Below are 16562 nucleotides of genomic sequence, written 5' to 3'. Positions count from 1 at the left end.
TGGTTCAAAGTTTCTGGATGGTGAGCACCTTTAGCAACATCGTGCAGCGTTATGATAGCACCAGTTACCGGTGTAGCATTTTCTTTCAATTTTGTAGCGCTGTTTCGTCTTGCTTAACGTAAACTGCTTATAAACAGGAAGAGGATGCCTTGAAGGTGAGTTATTATCCCAATGTTTTAGCGAATTCTTACCCCCGAACATGGCTAATGGACTGATGTTTTCTGGGAAGAGGCAGCCTGGCAGAACACTGTTTGATGGACAACCAATTCAGAAGAAGAACAAAACAACCAGAGTATGCGCCAAAGGGAAGATGTAAGCTTTGCCCTCAAAAGTATTCGACTGGAAAATGTGGAATTCTTCTGAGCTTTACGCCAAAAAGGAACTGTTTTATGTCATATCACATGAAATACTACAAAAGTAACAAGTTTTTCAGCCACAAGAACAATACTACAGTATTTGCATTCTACTACGCACGCACGTTTACGGACAATGACGCTTACAGGATACATACAGTATTCTGAAAGAAAAAAAGGGCCTAAAATTGTTCCCATGTTCATATACGTCCAGTTTAAGTAATGACATATTTTTTGTTCACGATACTGCTGTGTCTGCCAAATAAAAGGTTAAACATCTCACTACTCCAAGGGAAAGAATTAGCCTAACAACTGTGTAGCCGTCTAAATATTTTCGGGAAAGATTGCGAGATCCGACCACTGGACTGGAATACGATCACCGCTAACACTTCAGTGCACCGCGTCCAACTGCCCACTTGCAAATCCCGCCGAAAATCATCATAACAATAAAACTGTAGTCCAAAATCAATAGGAAAATTTAAACCCAGGAAACAGTGTTCAGCAGTTAGAAAATTCATTCTGGAAACAATCCTACAGCCTGTGGCTAAGACATGTCTCGATAATATCCTTTCTTCTAGAAGTGCTAATCATGCAAGCTACTTAGGAGAGCTCCTGTGAAGTTTGGAAAGTAGGGCATGAACTACTGGCGTAGGTAAAGCTGTAAAGGTGATTCGTAAATCGTGCTTGGATAGCTTAGTCGGTAGAGCACTTGCATTCGAAAGGCAAAGGTCCCAGTAGGTAAGGTCCGCCAATTGCCGAGATGTTATTACGATTTTCCAGTGAAGAGATCTGTTGTATGAGATGAGTACAAATGAGCAGCCGAATATACAGACGTGGTCGAAAAGGGCGAATTTTCTTGTGTTTGGTTGTGAAATACACTCCTGGAAATGGAAAAAAGAACACATTGACACCGGTGTGTCAGACCCACCATACTTGCTCCGGACACTGCGAGAGGGCTGTACAAGCAATGATCACACGCACGGCACAGCGGACACACCAGGAACCGCGGTGTTGGCCGTCGAATGGCGCTAGCTGCGCAGCATTTGTGCACCGCCGCCGTCAGTGTCAGCCAGTTTGCCGTGGCATACGGAGCTCCATCGCAGTCTTTAACACTGGTAGCATGCCGCGACAGCGTGGACGTGAACCGTATGTGCAGTTGACGGACTTTGAGCGAGGGCGTATAGTGGGCATGCGGGAGGCCGGGTGGACGTACCGCCGAATTGCTCAACACGTGGGGCGTGAGGTCTCCACAGTACATCGATGTTGTCGCCAGTGGTCGGCGGAAGGTGCACGTGCCCGTCGACCTGGGACCGGACCGCAGCGACGCACGGATGCACGCCAAGACCGTAGGATCCTACGCAGTGCCGTAGGGGACCGCACCGCCACTTCCCAGCAAATTAGGGACACTGTTGCTCCTGGGGTATCGGCGAGGACCATTCGCAACCGTCTCCATGAAGCTGGGCTACGGTCCCGCACACCGTTAGGCCGTCTTCCGCTCACGCCCCAACATCGTGCAGCCCGCCTCCAGTGGTGTCGCGACAGGCGTGAATGGAGGGACGAATGGAGACGTGTCGTCTTGAGCGATGAGAGTCGCTTCTGCCTTGGTGCCAAAGATGGTCGTATGCGTGTTTGGCGCCGTGCTGGTGAGCGCCACAATCAGGACTGCATACGACCGAGGCACACAGGGCCAACACCCGGCATCATGGTGTGGGGAGCGATCTCCTACACTGGCCATACACCACTGGTGATCGTCGAGGGGACACTGAATAGTGCACGGTACATCCAAACCGTCATCGAACCCATCGTTCTACCATTCCTAGACCGGCAAGGGAACTTGCTGTTCCAACAGGACAATGCACGTCCGCATGTATCCCGTGCCACCCAACGTGCTCTAGAAGGTGTAAGTCAACTACCCTGGCCAGCAAGATCTCCGGATCTGTCCCCCATTGAGCATGTTTGGGACTGGATGAAGCGTCGTCTCACGCGGTCTGCACGTCCAGCACGAACGCTGGTCCAACTGAGGCTCCAGGTGGAAATGGCATGGCAAGCCGTTCCACAGGACTACATCCAGCATCTCTACGATCGTCTCCATGGGAGAATAGCAGCCTGCATTGCTGCGAAAGGTGGGTATACACTGTACTAGTGCCGACATTGTGCATGCTCTGTTGCCTGTGTCTATGTGCCTGTGGTTCTGTCAGTGTGATCATGTGATGTATCTGACCCCAGGAATGTGTCAATAAAGTTTCCCCTTCCTGGGACAATGAATTCACGGTGTTCTTATTTCAATTTCCAGGAGTGTATGTCGCAGAGTGGAGGGGTATTTGTGGGCACCGCTGTCAGCTACGACCTGGGGGCTGACTGAGTACTGGTACCTAGCCACTAGCGGTGTGTCACTAACGTCCTGTCGAGGATGCTTCTGATGTCAAAGAAAAACACTGTCGACGGCCGCCGCTGAAAATGAATGTAAAACACCAAAAAGTGAGAGATCGTTCTGTTAAGTCATATTCTTGTAATGACTGAACAGCGCCACGTTTTCTTTATCTGCATTCTGATTGATGCAATTGGATCCTAGAGTAGTTAGGGAATTTACGGCGCACTTGCACGACTTATGTGGAAATATAACTGTGTAATTATGAATTCCTTTGAACACGATTTAGTAAGATGTACCATATTGACGTGACTGCGTTAGTTGCGTGATACACTATTACGTCAGCGTTTTTCAGTGTGAATCTATGGAACCGATACATGATGAATGAATTAGTACAGGGTTATTACAAATGATTGAAGCGATTTCACAGCTCTACAATACCTTTATTATTTGAGATATTTTCACAATGCTTTGCACACACATACAAAAACTCAAAAAGTTTTTTTAGGCATTCACAAATGTTCGATATGTGCCCCTTTAGTGATTCGGCAGACATCAAGCCGATAATCAAGTTCCTCCCACACTCGGCGCAGCATGTACCCATCAATGAGTTCGAAAGCATCGTTGATGCGAGCTCGCAGTTCTGGCACGTTTCTTGGTAGAGGAGGTTTAAACACTGAATCTTTCACATAACCCCACAGAAAGAAATCGCATGGGGTTAAGTCGGGAGAGCGTGGAGGAGATGACTTGAATTGCTGATCATGATCTCCACCGCGCCGAAAATTCAAAGCGTTTGACTTTGTCATCGGGTGTCAGGGCTTGTAGCAATTGTAAACGGTAAGGCTTCTGCTTTAGCCTTTTCCGTTAAGATTTTCCAAACCGTCGGCTGTGGTACGTTTAGCTCCCTGCTTGCTTTATTCGTCGACTTCCGCGGGCTACGCGTGAAACTTGCCCGCACGCGTTCAACCGTTTCTTCGCTCACTGCAGGCCGACCCGTTGATTTCCCCTTACAAAGGCATCCAGAGGCTTTAAACTGCGCATACCATCGCCGAATGGAGTTAGCAGTTGGTGGATCTTTGTTGAACTTCGTCATGAAGTATCGTTGCACTGTTATGACTGACTGATGTGAGTTCATTTCAAGCACGACATACGCTTTCTCGGCTCCTGTCGCCATTTTGTCTCACTGCGCTCTCGATCGCTCTGGCGGCAGGAACCTGAAGTGCGGCTTCAGCCGAACGAAACTTTATGAGTTTTTCTACGTATCTGTAGTGTGTCGTGACTATAAGTCAATGAATGGAGCTACAGTGAATTTATGAAATCGCTTCAATCATTTCTAATAGCCCTGTAATTAGTTTACGAGCTTTATTTGATTTATTCTGTGAAGCTGAATTATTCCTTGACTTTCGTGAAATTTTCTTCAGGTGCAGTTCAAAAAATGTTTGGTCTGCAAGGAATTTCGAATTTACGCGCACGTTCACTTAAAGGCAAACGCCTGCAAAATCAGAAAGAGACTCTAAAACCACAGGAACGCGCTTCCGGAGTCTGTCAATTTCCCGTACTACAATAACTAACTTGTTTGATAATGAAAGATCACCCTCTCTCGACTTCTGAGAAACACTTCGAAAACATCACTCCACCGCAGAAAAAAATGGTTCAAATGGCTCTGAGCAATATGGGACTCAACTGCTGTGGTCATCAGTCCCCTAGAACTTAGAACTACTTAAACCCGAGGCAGGATTCGAACCTGCGACCGTAGCAGTCGCACGGTTCCTGACTGCGCGCCTAGAACCGCGAGACCACCGCGGCCGGCCCACTCCACCGCAGAGGGCACACCATTTCTGCACCCTATGTTGGCCTCCGGCGGAGTCCTCGATTTAGACCGTGCCATGAAATTAATTAAAATTTAGGCCTTTCAAGCAATCCAAGTCACGAGCAGAATGTAAGCATTTTCAATGGCCATTTTCGGGACCCGCCTACAGCGCTTCTGCAACGTGCCGCGTCCCAGCAGAACTTACAGAAGTCTGCCACGGATGCTGGAAAACACCGGCCGTGATGGGGACTATACGAAGGTGGTTTGGTAAGTTCTAAAAATTTCAGTGCTAGAATGGAGCATTTTTGTTGCGCCTTCGTAGTTGATAAGCTCGATTATTTCAAAGATCGTACAATGAATTTCAACAATGTACAGCCCACACTTCATTGTCGACAGTCGTCTGAAATCGGTCAGCGTGTCCACTACGACCGAAAATGGAGAAAAACGCGTTTTGTGCTGTTATCAAACATTGTCATATGAAGGACTGGTCTGCCGCACAAATCAAAACAGAATTGGATGAAGTTCATGAGGACTGTGCACCATCCACGAAGACCATTTATTTCTGGATTACCGTATTTAAACGTGAACGGACAACCAGCGAAAGCCAAGCGCGCTTCGGCCGTCCAATTGGGTCACCATGATATGGTAATGGAAGACCGCCGAATAAGAATTCACGAGATTGCTGAGACTGTAGGCATCTCAGATGATCGAGTGCATAATATACTGCACGGAGAAATGGTAATGAAGAGAGACGGAGAAATGATTATGAAGAGACGACTTGCAAGGCAGGCGTCGCGATTGCTCACAGTCGACGAAAACCGCATGCGGCACAACATTTCAACACAATGTCTGGCGATGTCTGAAAGCATACCGCAAGACTTTCTGCGCCGATTTGTGGATGCTGATGAAACCTGGACCCATCCTTACACATCAGAGTCAAATCAGCCGTCAAATCAAATGTGTGTGAAATCTTATGGGACTTAACACACTACTTAACATAAATTATCCTAAGGACAAACACCCACAGCCATGCCCGTGGGAGGACTCGAACCGCCGCCGGGACCAGCCGCACAGTCCATGACTGCAGCGCCTTAGACCTCTCGGCTAATTAGCAGTCGAAACAAAAAACAACGACTGGAGAAAGTGCACCGATAAAGGCTGGTAAGGTGATGGTCACTGTTTTTTGGGGATTCCCAAGGAATAACCCTAATAGATTACTGGAAAAAGGCGGAACCGTAACTAGAGCCTACAATGTTTCATTGTTGAATCGTCTGAAACCTGCGTCGGATGAAAAACGATGCTGACATACAAAAATCCGCTCTTTCATAGGGATAACGCACGATCTCAAACATCAGCGATAACAATGACAAATGTGCATGAACTAAGCTTTGAATTGGTTCCTCATCCTCCCTACTCACTATACTTAGTCTTAAGTGACTTCTTCCCGTTCCCTAAAATGAAACTTCAGCTTGCTGCGAAGAAATTTTCATCAAATTATGAAGTGATAGTTGCAGTCAACGAGTATTTCGCAGAGTTTGATGGAACCTATTTTTTTTAATGGGACGAAAAAGCTGGACGATTACTAGACCAAACCCATTTACTCCAAAGTAGACGATGTAGAGAAGTGAGGTGAGCTGTTTACGAAACAAATATTTTTCTTGCTTTTTTACCAGACTTACCAAATCACCCTCGTATTCCCCTTTAAAATCGGCCCAGGCGACTCTGATCACTATTTAGGAGGATTACGGAAAGACCAGCCCACCATCTCGGGGCTAACAAAAATGCTCTTACTCCTATCCCAGCGGGCAGAAACTGGCTTAGGTGATCATCGAAAAGGGCTAACACGTATGGACTGCCACGAAGTGATATGTTACAAGTAGTGAAACTTAGGGGAAAACTGTGTTTTCTGTTGTAATACTTGTTGCTTTTTTGTTGACTGCAAAATTCCGCCCTTACGTGCATTGTTTTGGATCAACAAATGCAATTATAGTAACTAACCTACTCTACCCGGGAAACATTGTAAATTCCTGACCCCCAAAAAAGTTTTCCAACATAGGGCTTGTAACGCCGCTTTCTTTGGACGAAAAATGAAGAATATAAAAGTAGTCCCCAAAGCCCAAATGTCCCAAAAATCAAGTTCCAAATTTCATAAATGAAAAAAAAAGAAAAAAAATAAAGTACCTTTTAGAATAATGTTGGTTGAGTAGATAGAAAAGAAATTCAGTACTGAGTAGCTCAGTGTTTTGAAAAAGAAAGAAATAAAAAAGATAGAATCCCATTGGTTCAAAATAAAATCATAGTATCCAGAATAAGATTTTCACTCTGCAGCGGAGTGTGCGCTGATATGAAACTTCCTGGCAGATTAAAACTGTGTGCCGGACCAAGACTCGAACTCGGGACCTTTGCCTTTCGCGGGCAAGTGCTCTACCAACTGAGCTACCCAAGCACGACTTACGCCCCGTCCTCACAGCTTTACTTCTGCCAGTACCTCGTCTCCTAGCTTCCAAACTTTACAGAAGCTCTCCTGCGAACCTTGCAGAACTAGCACTCCTGAAAGAAAGGATATTGCGGAGACATGGCTTAGCCACAACCTGGGGGATGTTTCCAGAATGATATTTTCACTCTGCAGCGGAGTGTGCGCCGATATGAAACTTCCTGGCAGATTAAAACTGTATGCCGGACCGAGACTCGAACTCGGGACCTTTGCCTTTCGCGGGCAAGCGCTCTACCAACTGAGCTACCCAAGCACGACTCACGCCCCGTCCTCACAGCTTTACTACTGCCAGTACCTCGTCTCCGCAATATCCTTTCTTTCAGGAGTGCTAGTTCTGCAAGCTTCGCAGGAGAGATTCTGTAAAGTTTGGAAGGTAGGCGACGAGGTACTGGCAGAAGTAAAGCTGTGAGGACGGGGCGTGAGTCGTGCTTGGGTAGCTCAGTTGGTAGAGCACTTGCCCGCGAAAGGCAAAGGTCCCGAGTTCGAGTCTCGGTCCGGCACACAGTTTTAATCTGCCAGGAAGTTTCATATCAGCGCACAACCCGCTGCAGAGTGAAAATCTCATTCTGGAAAGGTCCCCCGGGCTGTGGCTAAGCCATGTCTCCGCAATATCCTTTCTTTCAGGAGTGCTAGTTCTGCAAGGTTCGCAGGAGTGCTTCTGTAAAGTTAGGAAGGTAGGAGACGAGGTACTGGCAGAAGTAAAGCTGTGAGGACGGGGCGTGAGTCGTGCTTGGGTAGCTCAGTTGGTAGAGCACTTGCCCACGAAAGGCAAAGGTCCCGAGTTCGAGTCTCGGTCCGGCACACAGTTTTAATCTGCCAGGAAGTTTCTGTAGTGTCGGCAGACTTGCCAACACTGCGCACACTAATTGAAAGAGGCGGCCAAGATGCACGCGCTAACTCACGACGGATGGAGTGAGGTTTGAAACAGGAGACTTAATGAATGTGAGAAAGAAAATACGTATCTTTGGAATATACTTAACTTTTAATACATCCTTGTATACATCGTTCTTGATGAGACATCTGGAGATTGTGGCGATACAAGTGACTCTTTATATACAAGCTATTTAAGGCTAAAGGCGCCTTGCTAAGTCGTAGCCATTAACCTAGCTGAAGGCTATTCTAACTGTCTCTCGGCAAATGAGAGAAATGGCTTCGTCCGTATAGTCGCTAGCAACGTCGCCGTACAACTGGGGCGAGTTCTCGTACGTCTCTCGAGACCTGCCGTGTGGTGGCGCTCGGTCTGCGATCACACAGTGGCGACACGCGGGTCCGACATGTACTAATGGACCGCGGCCGATTTAAGCTACCACCTAGCAAGTGTGGTGTCTGGCAGTGACACCACAGTTTCATATCAGCGCACAACCGGCTGCAGAGCGAAAATCTCATTCTCGAAACATCCCCTAGGCTGTGGCTAAGCCGTGTCTCCGCAACATCCTTTCTTTCAGGAGTGCTAGTTCTGCATGCTTCGCAGGAGAGCTTCTGTAAAGTTTGGAAGGTAGAAGACGAGGTACTGGCAGAAGTAAAGCTGTGAGGACGGGGCGTGAGTCGTGCTTGGGTAGCTCAGTTGGTAGAGGCAAAGGTCCCGTGTTCGAGTCTCGGTCCGGCACACAGTTTTAATCTGCCAGGAAGTTTCTAAATCATAGTAGATCGCCAAGTACCGTAATTAGAAATCACGGAGCAGTACGAACGATCTCAAAGAATACTCATTATGAGTACTCTTTGAGAAATGTGCGTAATACCTAAGAAAGAGCCATGCACTGTCACTGTGCTGTGAGAGTTTGCCGGAGCAAGTCGTACCTGAGCATGTGCTCGTATACGTGGGCGCGACGAGATTGCTTTTTGAACGCTAAAGATTTGCGATCTACAACGTCTCACTGAACTTGTAAGAAGTAAATCAGTAACTTCAAATAGTATATCACTTGGAATCCAGATAGTGAAAGCTTTGAAATTGTCTTAAGTTGAATATTTTCAATAAAAGACTGGACATTACCCAAAGTTAGATACTATTAATGATGGACCGATACAGATACTAAACTTTGAAACCGAACTGTGAGAAAAGAATTAACTTTCATAAAATCAGTTAATGGACTCTGGAACTTACATAATATCTTGGACTGAAGTATACGTCATTAATTCCACCCAGATAGGAAAAGCTACTTCCTTACGGCAATGTTAGGATGTGAAAATAATGAAATAAACCAGTATTCAGTGTTACTACTGCGTTAATATCTTCTTTCAATCGATTCAATATTGTGTACTCAGTAAATAATTATCTGAGCGACGGCACTGATTGTGCAAGGAACGCGGCGTGCATAAGTACTCATTGCTGCATTAACAAATTATGGCTCTGTTACGAACTGAAAAACTTTAGTGGGGATATTGGTGTTGTGTATGTACTGAAGCTATGACTAATACCGGAATAGGAACTGATATATCCCTACGGGTAGCGGTGTTTAAATAGGCCGGGGAGCACGTAATTGCTTGATCTGATCGGGATTTCAGCGGAGCCCAAATAGATTTTTTATATAACGTCAATATACACAGCTCTACCGCTAGTTAGCCAGACTGCGACGTTATAGACTGTAAGTTGTTCGCTACGGACTGTTCCATTACGAGCGAGGAAGAAGGGCAGAGTGAGCGGAACGAAACGAAGTCCCCTGTGTCGTCCAGCTCGGTGCCGGGTGTGCGCAGTGTGTTCACGATTGACGGCAGGGCTAGCTGGTGCCGGCGCGTGTTTCAGGCCGTCGCGCCGCCCGTCCTCCCGTGATAGCGGGGCGCATCCGATCCCTAGAGCGGGGCTCAAATCGATTACTGTGTGTTCTGCACTCCGTGGAGCGGGCGAGGGACGAGCAGCAGCAATTTGCGTGCGCGGCCTATCTGCTGGAGGGGGCGGGAGGGGGGAGGCTGGGAGCTGGGGTAAGCCGAATCCTCCTGTAATAGCGAGCACGTCAAAATGTGGCTGCCGGAGGTGTGTGTGTGCGTGTGCGTGTGTGTGTGTGTGTGTGTGTGTGAGGGCTGGGGGAGCGAGGACCGCTTGGGGCGAAAGTACCAGGCCGCGCGCGTCTCTAAATGGACGACACTGCACGACTTATCAGATATTCGACAGCGATTCTCACTTTGTGTAGATAGCTGACATTGTAGCGCACCGAGCGAGGTGGCGCAGTGGTTAGTACACTGGACTCGCATTCGGGAGGACGACGGTTCAAACCCGCGTCTGGCCATTATTATTTAGGTTTGCCGTGATTTCCCTAAATCGCTTCAGGCAAATGCCGGCATGGTTCCTTTGAAAGGGCACGGCCGGTTTCTTCCCCATTCTTCCCTAATCCGATGGGACCTAGGACCTCGCTGTTTGGTCCCCTCCTCCAAATTAACCGACCAACCATTGTAGTGCCGTGGTGTAGGACGCAGAGACGAGAAGTCCAGATCACATAGACGCAACCTGCAAACATCACCAAAACCAGTCAGCCAGCAACCATTGCAAATAATGAATTTTTTTATTTGGAATATGCAGTATAAAAGAAAAAATACGTAATTAAATTTGTAGGTGATTTCAGACCATTCACAATGTGAAAACTACTACACAGGACCGATCCTGTAATGCAACAGATACGGAGTCAACTATTGCAGTATACGACACACCTGATTAGCAAAGAACGCCATACAGAATATTTCTAATATTATTTATTTTTATATGCTTTTCGTCATCTCTTAACTTTCATCTTAGAATAATTATTACGTAACGATACTTGAAATAATAATTAATACATATTTTGTTCAAATCTTTTGAGATGATGTACCGTATTGGATTATTCTAACTGTAGACATGTACCTCATACCGAGTATTCAGTGTTACTTGCAATGATTTTCGTAGTACAAGACGATAAAGTTCCAGTATTCGTGTCACAAATATTCAAGGGAATCCGAATACGTATTTACTTCTAATAATAACTTATGAAATTTCAAACAGATTTATTTTACAAAACGTAGCACAGAAGTACTTTGTAACTGACAAAACTATCACTGAGAAACAAATTTACATTATTTCTTGACCTTTATGTCAAATGTGAACTTATTTGCATTCATTCGTTGTAACTGACATTTATACATAATCTAAGTTGCTGACATCATGCAAATCTTCTGTAGGTGACCGTGGCTGCAACCGCATGGCTTACTTTTTTTGGGGTCATTATGATGAGTGGAAATGTGAGACGTAATATCATGTGTACTGACGAGTTTGATTGTGACAAAGATTTTAAAAACAACATAATTCAAAACTTTTCAATTATACAAAATTCTCAACCACGTAAAACTATCAAAAAATCTGAAATATACACCAATACAAAGAAAAAACACGGAATTATCCGAATGAGAGGTAAATCGGCAGATGTGTTTTACATGCACAGGCAAACAAACGATTACAATTTCAGAAAAATTAGATGATTTATTCAAGAGAACGAGCTTCTCAAATTGATCAAGTCAATAACGTGCTTGTCCACCTCTGTCTCTTATGAAAGCAGTTAATATGATTGGCACTGATTGGATGTCCTCCAGAGGGATACTGTGCCAAATTCTTTCCAACTGGCGCGTTAGATCGGCAAAATCCCACGTTGGGTGGAGGTACTGCCCACAACGCAACAAACCTTCTCAATTGGGGAGAGATCCGGCGACCTTGCCGGCCAAAGCAGAGTTTGCAAACATGACGACTAAGAGTAGAAACTTCCGCAGTGTGTCGGCGGTCATTATCCTGCTGGAATGTACAATGAAGAGCCAAAGAACTGGTATAACTGCCTAATATCGTGTAGGGTCCCCACGGGCACGCGGAAGTGCCGCAGCACAACGTGCATGTACTCGACTAACGTCTGAAGTAGTACTGGAGGGAACTGGCACAATGAAACGGGCAGGGCTGTCCATAAATCCGTAAAAGTACGACGGGATGGAGATCTCTTCTGAACAGCGCCTTGCGAGGCATTTCAGATATGCTCAATAATGTTCATGTTGGGGTTTGCTGCCCAGCGGAAGTGTTTAAACTGAGAAGACTGTTCCTAGAGTCACTTTGTAGCAATCCTGGACGAGTGGGGCCTACTGGAATTGCCCGAGTCCGTCGGAATGCACAATGGACATGAATGGATGCAGGTGATCATACAGGATGCTTACGTACGTGTCACCTGTCAGAGTTGTATCGAGACGCATGAGGGGTCCCATATCATCCCAACTGCACACGACCCGTAACATTACAGAGCCTCCACCAGCTTCAACAGTACCCTACTGATATGCGAGGCCTGTGGATTCATGAGGTTGTGTCCATACCCTGCACGTCCATCCGCTCGATACGATTTGAAGCGAGACTCGTCCGACCAGGCAACATGTTTCCAGTCATCAACAGTCCGATGTCGGTGTTGACTGGCGTAAAGCTTTGTGCCGGGCAGTCATCAATGGTACACGAGTGGGCCTTCGGCTGCTAAAGCCCATATCGATGATTTTTCGGTGAATGGTTCGCACGCTGACACTTGTTGATGGCGCAGCAATGAAATGCGCAGCAATTTGCGGAAGGGTTACACTTCCGTCACGGTGAACGATTCTCTTCAATCGTCGTTGGCCCTGTTCTTGCAGGATCTTTTTCCGCCCGCAGCAAAGTCGGAGAGTTGATGTTTTACCGGATTCCTCATATTCACGGTACACTCGTGAAACGGTCGTATTCGCTACCTCGTAGATGCTGTGTCCCATCGCTCGTGCGCCGACTGTAACACCACGTTCAGACTCACTTAAATCTTGATAACCTGCCATTGTAACATCAGTAACCGATCTAACAAGTGCGTCAGACACTTGTTGTCTCATATAGGCGTTGCAGACCGCAGTGCCGTATTCTGCCTGATACATATCTCTGTATTTGAATACGCATGAATATAACACATTCTTTGGCGCTTCAGTGTAGATCCAGGATGGCTTGCCATGAAGAGCAACAAAACGGGGAGTAGAATGTCGTCGACATTCCGTTGTGCTGTAAGGGTGCTGCGCATGACAACCAAAAAATTCCTGCTATGAAATGAAATGGCACCCCGGAGCATCACTCCTGTCTGTCGGGCCGCTATCCGGGGTGTCTCCACGTAGAGCATGGCTGGTCATCGCGGCTCAATTCGAAGCGGGACTCACCAGTGAAGACAATTCTACTCCAGTCCGTGAAATTCCAGGCTGAAGACAGGCTGTGAAAAAGAGTCACTGTCTCAGTGATCTCGGAACAGAGAAAACTTGTTCGCATTGAACAGGACGGTTTAGAGCAGCGGTCGTCAAACTGCAGCCCGCGGACCGCATGCGGTTCTAGTAAAGTATTCGGGCACCCCCGCGGTTCTCAGCTGTATTTCATAATAAAATCCAAAATGGCTCTGAGCACTATGCGGCTTAACTTCTGAGGTCATCAGTCGCCTAGAACTTAGAACTAATTAAACCTAACTAACCTAAGGACATCACACAGATCCATGCCCGAGGCAGGATTCGAACCTGCGACCGTAGCGGTCGCTCGGCTCCAGACTGTAGCGCCTATAACCGCACCGCCACTCCGGCCGTCAATAAAATCCAGAGCGTAGTTAACACTCGAATTCAAAAAACGTCAACTAATGTTGAGATGTACTCAGGAGTGCAGTTTTCCTGCTGAGTAAAAAATAAAAATACAGGGTGATTCAAAAAGAATACCACAACTTTAGGAATTTAAAACTCTGCAACGAAAAAAGGCAGAGCTAAGCACTATCTGTCGGCGAATTAAGGGAGCTATAAAGTTTCATTTAGTTGTACATTTGTTCGCTTGAGGCGCTGTTGACTAGGCGTCAGCGTCAGTTGATGCTATGATGGCGACCGCTCAACAGAAAGCTTTTTGTGTTATTGAGTACGGCAGAAGTGAATCGACGACAGTTGTTCAGCGTGCATTTCGAACGAAGTATGGTGTTAAACCTCCTGATAGGTGGTGTATTAAACGTTGGTATAAACAGTTTACAGAGAATGGGTGTTTGTGCAAAGGGAAAAGTTCTGGACGGCCGAGAACGAGTGATGAAAATGTAGCACGCATCCAGCAAGCATTTGTTCGCAGCCCAGGAAAATCGACTCGCAGAGCTAGCAGAGAGCTGCAAATTCCACAATCAACTGTATGGAGAGTCCTACGAAAAAGGTTAGTTATGAAACCTTATCCGTAACTACCTGAACGTCAACTACCCGAGGCGATGGATCGGCCGCAGGCAGCCCGTGACAGAGCACTTCATCACTGGCCTCCAAGAAGCCCTGATCTTACCCCCTGCGATTTTTTTCTTATGGGGGTATGTTAAGGATATGGTGTTTCGGCCACCTCTCCCAGCCACCATTGATGATTTGAAACGAGAAATAACAGCAGCTATCCAAACTGTTACGCCTGATATGCTACAGAGAGTGTGGAACGAGTTGGAGTATCGGGTTGATATTGCTCGAGTGTCTGGAGGGGGCCATATTGAACATCTCTGAACTTGTTTTTGAGTGAAAAAAAACCTTTTTAAATACTCTTTGTAATGATGTATAACAGAAGGTTATATTATGTTTCTTTCATTAAATACACATTTTTAAAGTTGTGGTATTCTTTTTGAATCACCCTGTACTTAAAGAGGAAGTAATACTCTAAAATGAACTTAATTTTAATTAACACAGGCGATTTCAGTGAGCTCAGTAGTGTCTGCCGCTTACCTCAGGAGTAGAGGTGTAAGTAGCGGAGTTGAGTTGATATGAGGGGTGGGGAGAGGAATGTTTTATTGTTTGTCTTCCAGAGGTTTGCGCGACTCGTACTGATCAGTTACTGTGGTGTAAATTGTGACGCCGAAGTAACATGGAATCGTGAAGGCGCATTACAGAGCCAGTCATTTTCAAATGTGGTAAAGATGTGTAGCAAGGAATATGAGATTAAATTAAGACTGTTGTAATACATCGCAATGAGTAAAAGGAAAATTTCATTCTATACATTTAGTAAACAATTTTGTGATCGTGTCCCAAACTGGATACTGCATATAAGTATGAGTACAATTACTGTTACTAACCGATTAACCATTCGCTCATACAGACAACACAACATCTACATCTACATGGATACTCTGCGAATCACATTTAAGTGCCTGGCAGAGGGTTCATCGAATCACCTTCACAATTCTCTATTATTCCACTCTTGTATAGCGCGCGGAAAGAATGGACACCTATATCTTTCCGTACGAGCTCTGATTTCCCTTATTTTATCGTGGTGATCGTTCCGCCCTATGTAGGTCGGTGTCACCAAATTTTTTTCGCATTCGGAGGAGAAAGTTGGTGATTGGAATTTCGTGAGAAGATTCCGTGGCAACGAAAACCGCCTTTCCTTTATTGATTTCCAGCCCAAATCCTGTATCATTTCTGTGACACTCTCTCCCATATTTCGCGATAATGCAACACGCTCTGCCTTTCTTTGAACTTTTTCGATGTACTCCGTCAGTCCTACCTGGTAAGGATCCCACACCGCGCAGCAGTATTCTAAAAGAGGACGGACAAGCGTAGCGTAGGCAGTCTCGTCAGTAGGTCTGTTACATTTTCTAAGTGTTCTGCCAATGAAACGCAGCCTTTGGTTAGCCTTCTCCACAACATTTTCTACGTGTTCTTTACAATTTAAGTGCTTCAAAATTGTAATACCTAGGTATTTAGTTGAATTTAGACTTTTAGATTAGACTGATTTATCGTGTAACCGAAGTTTAACGAGTTCCTTTTAGCACTCAAGAGGATGACCTCACACTTTTCGTTATTTAGGGTCAACTGCCACTTTCCACACCATTCAGATATTCTTTCTAAATCGTTTTGCAGTTTGTTTTGATCTTCTGATGACTTAGCCGGCCGCGGTGGTCTCGCGGTTCTAGGCGCTCAGTCCGGAACCGCGCGACTGCTACGGTCGCAGGTTCGAATCCTGCCTCGGGTATGGATGTTTGTGATGTCCTTAGGTTAGTTAGGTTTAAGTAGTTCTAAGTTCTAGGGGACTGATGACCACAGATGTTAAGTCCCATTGTGCTCAGAGCCATTTGAACCATTTTTTTCTGATGACTTTACTAGTCGATAAACGACAGCGTCATCTGCAAACAACCGAAGACGGCTGCTCAGATTGTCTCCCAAAGCGTTTATATAGATAAGGAACAGCAAACGGCCTATAACACTACCTTCGGGAACGCCTGAAATCACTTCTGTTTTTCTCGGTGACTTTCCGTCAATTACTACGAACTGTGATGTCTCTGACAGGAAATCGCTAATCCAGTCACATAACTGAGACGATATTCCACAAGCACGCAATTTTACTACGAGCCGCTTGTGTGGTACATCGTCCGACAATTACTGTGTCACAGCTCTGTGATCCCTTAGGGTGGCAGGAATCTGACACAGAGGGCATTCGACGCGAACTGTTCCTATTGACGGCGACTTTTAACGTTTAGTAGTCGACGCCGGCTAGGTGGTGAAAGTCATAGAGGGACGTCTGGTAACACGCCACTGGTTCGCTATCACGCCACTTGGACAGCTGTA

The 16562-nt window shown here is 46.0% G+C and overlaps 1 protein-coding gene and 1 non-coding gene across 2 annotated transcripts in view; both read right to left on the bottom strand.

Annotated features, from left to right (window-relative positions):
• The window catches only part of LOC126199459 (uncharacterized), a 1573541-nt gene that overhangs the window by 560575 nt on the left and 996404 nt on the right, over positions 1 to 16562 (bottom strand). The gene's annotated exons all lie outside the window — the stretch shown is intronic.
• Trnas-cga (transfer RNA serine (anticodon CGA)) lies at positions 7205 to 7279 on the bottom strand. The gene has a single exon. It is a non-coding gene; the product is annotated as a tRNA-Ser (tRNA).

Source organism: Schistocerca nitens, chromosome 8 (assembly GCF_023898315.1).
Source record: "Schistocerca nitens isolate TAMUIC-IGC-003100 chromosome 8, iqSchNite1.1, whole genome shotgun sequence".
NCBI classification, from domain to species: Eukaryota; Metazoa; Arthropoda; class Insecta; order Orthoptera; family Acrididae; genus Schistocerca; species Schistocerca nitens.
This window is presented reverse-complemented; position numbering and strand designations above follow the sequence as displayed.